Genomic DNA, 7,464 nt, shown 5'->3' on the forward strand with positions numbered 1-7,464 from the left:
CTTGGTCATTGTGAAGACTGTTAAATCTCGGTCATTGTGAAGACTGTTAATGCTTGGTCATTGTGAAGACTATTAATGCTTGGTCATTGTGAAGACTGTTAAAACTCAGTCATTGTGAAGACTTTTAAAGCTTGGTCATTGTGAAAACAGTTACACCTCAATCATTGTGAAGACTGTTAAATCTCCGTCTTTGTGAAGACTGTTTAAGCTCGGTCATTGTAAAGACAGTTAAACCTCAATCATTGTGAAGACTTAAATCTCAGTCATTGTGAAGACTGTTAAAGATCGGTTATTGTGAAGACTGTTAACAGCTTGATGATTGTGAAGACAGTTAAACCTCAATCATTGTGAAGACTGTTAAATCACAGTCTTTTTGAAGACTGTTAAAAGATCGGTCATTGTGAAGACTGTTAAAGCTCGGTCATTGTGAAGACAGTTAAACCTTAATCATTGTGAAGACTTAAATCTCAGTCATTGTGAAAACTATTAAAGCTAGGTCATTGTGAAGACAGTTAAACCTCAATCATTGTGAAGACTGTTAAATCTCAATCTTTGTGAAAACTGTTAAAGCTCTGTCATTGTGAAGACAGTTAAACCTCAATCATTGTGAAGACTTAAATCTCAGTCATTGTGAAGACTGTTAAAGCTTGGTCATTGTGAAGACTGTTAAAGATCGGTCATTGTGAAGACTATTAAAGCTTGGTAATTGTGAAGACTGTTAAACCTCAATTATTGTGAAGACTGTTAAAGATCGGTCATTGTGAAGACTGTTAAAGATCGGTCATTGTGAAGACTATTAAAGCTAGGTCATTGTAAAGACAGTTAAACGTCAATCATTGTGAAGACTGTTAAACCTATGTCATTGTGAAGACTGTTGAAACTCGGTCATTGTGAAGACTGTTAAAGCTTGGTCATTGTGAAGACTGTTAAAGATCGGTCATTGTGAAGACTATTAAAGCTAGGTCATAGTAAAGACAGTTAAACGTCAATCATTGTGAAGACTGTTAAACCTATGTCATTGTGAAGACTGTTGAAACTCGGTCATTGTGAAGACTGATGAAGCTCAGTCATTATGAAGACAGTTAAACCTAGGTCATTGTGAAGACTGTTAAACCTAGGTCATTGTGAAGACTGTTAAAGCTCGGTCATTGTGAAGACTGTTGAAGCTTGGTCTTTTTGAAGACTGTTTAAGCTCGGTCATTGTGAAGACTGTTTAAGCTCGGTCATTGTGAAGACTGTTAAGCTCAGCCATTGTGAAGACTTATAGCTCAGTCATTGTGAAGACTGTTTAAGCTCGGTCATTGTGAAGATTGTTAAACTCGGTCATTGTGAAGACTGTTAAAGCTCGGCCATTGTGAAGACTTATAGCTCGGTCAATGTGAAGACAGTTAAACCTAGGTCATTATGAAGACTGTTAAACCTAGGTCATTGTGAAGACTGTTGAAACTCGGTCATTGTGAAGACTGTTGAAACTCGGTCATTGAGAAGACTGTTGAAGCTCGGTCATTGTGAAGACAGTTAAACCTAGGTCATTGTGAAGACTGTTAAACCTAGGTCATTGTGAAGACAGTTGAACCTAGGTCATTATAAAGACAGTTAAACCTAAGTCATTGTGAAGACTGTTGAAACTCGGTCATTGTGAAGACTGTTGAAGCTCGGTCATTATGAAGACAGTTAAACCTAGGTCATTGTGAAGACTGTTAAACCTAGGTCATTGTGAAGACTGTTGAAGCTCGGTCATTGTGAAGACTGTTGAAGCTTGGTCTTTTTGAAGACTGTTTAAGCTCGGTCATTGTGAAGACTGTTTAAGCTCGGTCATTGTGAAGACTGTTAAAGCTCGGCCATTGTGAAGACTTATAGCTCGGTCATTGTGAAAACTGTTAAAGCTCGGTCATTGTGAGTTATAGACCACTGCATTGTATTGTATACTTGTTTATCAAGTTTTGTTCGGGGTATATCTGGAAGAATATAAGAAGTATCAACTTGAAACTTCATAGCTCCATGGATCTCATTGAGGGCGAGTGTAGTGTACAAGAAGCGTAACTCTTGCATCTATATGTTTAGAGTTATTTCCCTTTGTGAATTGGCAAGCTTATCTTGTGTAAGGGGCATATATCGTAAACTATAAGAGGTACCAACCTGAAACTTAACTATAATGCCGACAGTTAATAATTCATCCGACTCACAGGGTTCTAGTTGATAATTCTTTCATAAAATTTGTCATAGCTGTGAAAATACATCAAGATCATGCTGTATAAAAAATGGCTATAGCAAGTTCTTAAATTGATGAAAACCCCCTTTTTCATACCTTGTAAGCTGGATTTGTTTCTGTAGTAATTCATATAAATATTTTTATCAACTGTATAAGTGGTCAAACACTTACTGTATGGCTTCTTATCCCATTCTCTCGCGCATATGTTCAAATCTTTCTAGGAAGTTTACTTTTGTCACTTTGTAAATCTTTTCTTTTGATGCTTTGTTATAAAGTCAAATAGTGTTATAATGCTTGGTATAGTTTGACCAGAAATTATTGAGAATTTTATTACAAACAACAACAACAAAAGAGTCATGATTTTTAAATTTTCTTCCACTCGATGGTAGAATAACAATTGATCATTATATATGTACAACTAATTCCAGTTTCAGATTTATTTAAAAGAAGGCAACAGATGACAAATATGCATGAACAATAGAAACATAACAACATAAATTTGTATAAGAAATTTGATTCATGAAACATAAACAGAAGCAAGAAATTACAAGAGCTAAAACTGAAGATTTCATATCTAATAAATATGAGAATAGTTTTTTTTAAATAAAGAGTATTTTTTTTTTTGCCATGAAATGTGGTCACTCCCTGTTTTTTCAACCAGACTTGTGACTGGCTTAGGTCAGGTTACCCACTTGACAAAGGAGAAGGAAATGGTAACTATTTCCAAAAGTGTTACACACCACTACTCTGCCAGCACCCTTAAAGAGCCCTCCCAGGCGGGTTTTCTACTGTAGAAGTCCTAGCGAGGAGTAGTACTGGGCCTCTCGGAACATTTCTACGGGGCCACACTGGCATTCCATGGGCATAACGCCAAACTAATGATCAAGATACATGAAGGGATATACTAATGCAAGAATCAGGTGCATTAGCCGCATAGTCCGATCAGTTAGGAAGGGATGTCTGCAATCAACATCATGTACTCAAACCACCAGTCAGGCTTGAAAACTCTGTAGACTTATTTCGCATATGATTTATGGAAAGCTACTGAGTTCACCTTCAAACATGCACCATATTATGAGTAATGAAGCAATTGTTTGGCCACAGACTCGCTTTGTCCATTCAAAAGCAGGTAGGAAATGGTAACTAGTATCGCCGATACCTATTTCCGTTTTATATTTTTTGTACCGCACCCAGAAGCTGGGGAGCGATGGTTTGGTACCGCACCCAGAAGCAAGGGAGCGATGGTTTGGTACCGCATCCAGAGGCAGGGGAGCGATTGTTTGGTACCGCACCCAGAAGCTGGGGAGCGATGGTTTGGTACCGCACCCAGAAGCAGGGGAGCGATGGTTTGGAACCGCACCCAGAAGCAGGGGAGCGATGGTTTGGTACCGCACCCAGAAGCAGGGGAGCGATGGTTTGGTACCGCACCCAGAGGCTGGGGAGCGATGGTTTGGTACCGCACACAGAAGAAAGGGAGCGATGGTTTGGTACCGCACCCAGAAGCAAGGGAGCGATGGTTTGGTACCGCACCCAGAAGCAGGGTACCGCACCCAGAGGCAGGGGAGCGATGGTTTGGTACCGCACCCAGAAGCTGGGGAGCGATGGTTTGGTACCGCACCCAGAAGCAGGGGAGCGATGGTTTGGTACCGCACCCAGAAGCAGGGGAGCGGTGGTTTGGTACCGCACCCAGAAGCAGGGGAGCGGTGATTTGGTACCGCACCCAGAAGCAGGGGAGCGGTGGTTTGGTACCGCACCCAGAAGCAGGGGAGCGATGGTTTGGTACCGCACCCAGAAGCAGGGGAGCGATGGTTTGGTACCGCACCCAGAAGCAAGGGAGCGATGGTTTGGTACCGCACCCAGAAGCAAGGGAGCGAGGGTTTGGTACCGCACCTAGAAGCAAGGGAGCGAGGGTTTGGTACCGCACCCAGAAGCAAGGGAGCGAGGGTTTGGTACCGCATCAAGAAGCAGGGGAGCGATGGTTTGGTACCGCACCCAGAAGCAGGGGAGCGATGGTTTGGTACCGCACCCAGAAGCTGGGGAGCGATGGTTTGGTACCGCACCCAGAAGCTGGGGAGCGATGGTTTGGTACCGCACCCAGAGGCAGGGGAGCGATGGTTTGGTACCGCACCCAGAGGCAGGGGAGCGATGGTTTGGTACCGCACCCAGAGGCAGGGGAGCGATGGTTTGGTACCGCACCCAGAAGCAAGGGAGCGATGGTTTGGTACCGCACCCAGAAGCAGCGGAGCGATGGTTTGGTACCGCACCCAGAAGCAGGGGAGCGATGGTTTGGTACCGCATCAAGAGGCAGGGGAGCGATGGTTTGGTACCGCACCCAGACGCAAGGGAGCGATGGTTTGGTACCGCACCCAGAAGCAGGGGAGCGATGGTTTGGTACCGCATCAAGACGCAGGGGAGCGATGGTTTGGTACCGCACCCAGACGCAGGGGAGCGATGGTTTGGTACCGCACCCAGACGCAGGGGAGCAATGGTTTGGTACCGCACCCAGACGCAGGGGAGCGATGGTTTGGTACCGCACCAAGAAGCAAGGGAGCGATGGTTTGGTACCGCACCCAGACGCAAGGGAGCGATGGTTTGGTACCGCACCCAGAAGCAGGGGAGCGATGGTTTGGTACCGCATCAAGACGCAGGGGAGCGATGGTTTGGTACCGCACCCAGAGGCAGGGGAGCGATGGTTTGGTACCGCACCCAGACGCAGGGGAGCAATGGTTTGGTACCGCACCCAGACGCAGGGGAGCGATGGTTTGGTACCGCACCAAGAAGCAAGGAAGCGATGGTTTGGTACCGCATCCAGAAGCAAGGAAGCGATGGTTTGATAATGTCTATGAAGACATGTCGCCCTCCTCGTTCATGGTCCTCATTTGTTGATTCATGAAACAAAAAATAAAATAGTGAAACAAAAAGCTCAACTTTTGTTTACATCACACTGTTCTTTACATTATATTGAATCCACAAAATGAACAACACATAAAAGAGTATATTGCATGCAATTATTACAACATCGGGGTGGGGAGGGGGTCTGTGTTTATGAATTGAAGGGAAGTGTTATGTGTTGTTGGTAAACATGTGGGGCTTATGGCTATATATTGAAGGACAATTTTGACATAGGGTCATGTGTTTATATGTTAAAGGACAAGGTTATAATTTTTGGTTTAAATAGGAGACTATGTTCATATATAAAACGACAAATTTAAGTGTTGTTGGAAGACATTGGAAGCTTTTTTATATTAAAGGGCAGAATAAGGCGGTTGTTGGTCTACCTACGGGGTAGTATTCATATATTAAAGGTAAGTATAATTGAAAGATATACTGTAATTATATATCATAATTGTTTGCAGACATATTAGCTTGTGTTTATAGGACAGCATTACATGTTGTTGGTTAACATTGGGGACTGAGTTTATATATTAACGAACATAGTTATATGATTTTGATACACATGGGGGACTGCATTTATGTATTATAAGACAGAGTAACATGTTCCTGGTACACATTGGGTCATTTGCTTAAATGTTTACGGACAATATTTTGAATAGTGATATACATGGGAGGCAGGCATTAGGCCTATGTATGTGTATTCAAGGGCAGAGTTGCGTGGTGTTGTCAGGTGCATGGCCTATGTATATACATTAAAGAACAGTGCACCATGATGTTGTTTTATATGGGGGTCTGTATCTAAAATTTAAAGAACAGGGTTAGCATTTGCTGGCAGACCTTTGGGACTGTATTCATAAATTAACGGGCAAGGTTACATATTATTAGCCTAAATTGGGGCCTATGTTTATATATTTGGGATGGCAACGAGTACCAAATGTCGAACGTCCGAGTACTCGAGTACCAAATCACTACTCGAGTACTCGGAAAAAAAATCTATAAAAATCACAAAATACACGATTTACAGATGAAGTAACAGATCTGGTTAGTTGCCAAGAGGACAATTTACGGTCCCTCTAATCCCCGCTGTGTACACAATTGACCTTAATAAATTAGTTGAGGGTGGCAAACTGTCAACAAAGGGCCCCTATTTCCAATTTGCACTGATGTCAATTAGCGACGTTTTGATAGCGGAACTTTCACTTTTAATGGGCGTATTTTAACTATTTTTGCAATGTTTATCACATTTGATTGGTTGATATCTTAAATCAAGAATTTTGAATATTAATGAGGTAAACAACAATAATACAGTACGCAGTAGTTCGTTCATTCTTATTATGTATGCTATTATTTTTCGTTCATTGTAATTCTGATTGATGTTCATTATAAATCTCGACTATCTAGACGCTGGAATAAAATCCGGGTTTAACTTTCCAGCTTCATTGTAGCCATTTTGCAATGCATTCTTATATAAAATCATTCAAGTGAAATGAAAAAGACAAAATTAAAAGCATGAAACAGCATCTGTTTTCCTTTTATTTAATTTTCTGTTAAAGTACATAATGAAAGTCTAACTTAAAGATGAAAATGACCAATAATACGACCAACGCACAATATACGCCATGAACGATACATTTATACACGATCTTGTCTTTCCCTAAAACGATTTTTCATTTTTCCGAGTAATCGAGTACCCGAGTACTCGATCGAAAGATTGTCCGAGTACTCGAATACCAATTTTACTACTCGTTGCCATCCCTATTATTTATCAAAGAAGATATTTACCTGTTCTTGGTTTGCATCCGGGCCTGTGTTGATATATAACAGGGCATGGTTACCTGTTGTTGGTTTACACTTGGGTCCATGTTTTGTTTTATTTTAAAGAAAGGGGTACATGTTGTTGGTTTACATGGGACCGGTGTATGTATATTATAGGGCAAGGTCACATGAGGATGGATTACCCGGGGGGGGGGGGCTATATTTATCAATTAAAAGACAGTGTTACGTGTTGTTGATTTACATGGGGACCCTTAAAGTTTATATTTTAAAGGAAAGGGTCGGTTTATATGGGGGCCTTTATATATAAAAGGACAGTGTACCATGTCTTTGTTAACATGGGAGGGGGAGGGGGGGATGTTTTTAATCTTAAAAGGCAGGGTCATGTGTTGTAAGCAGACAATTTGGCATATGTTATGTTATGTTGTTGGAAGGAATGGGGACCTTTTATGTTAATATATGAAAGGACCTCAACTATGTGTTGGTGGTTCAATTGGGGTCTTTGTTTATATATGAATGGACCTCAACTATGTGTTGGTGGTTCAATTGGGGTCTATAAACTTGTTAATATATGCATGGACCTC

This window comes from Mya arenaria, chromosome 7 (assembly GCF_026914265.1).
Source record: "Mya arenaria isolate MELC-2E11 chromosome 7, ASM2691426v1".
Taxonomy (NCBI): domain Eukaryota; kingdom Metazoa; phylum Mollusca; class Bivalvia; order Myida; family Myidae; genus Mya; species Mya arenaria.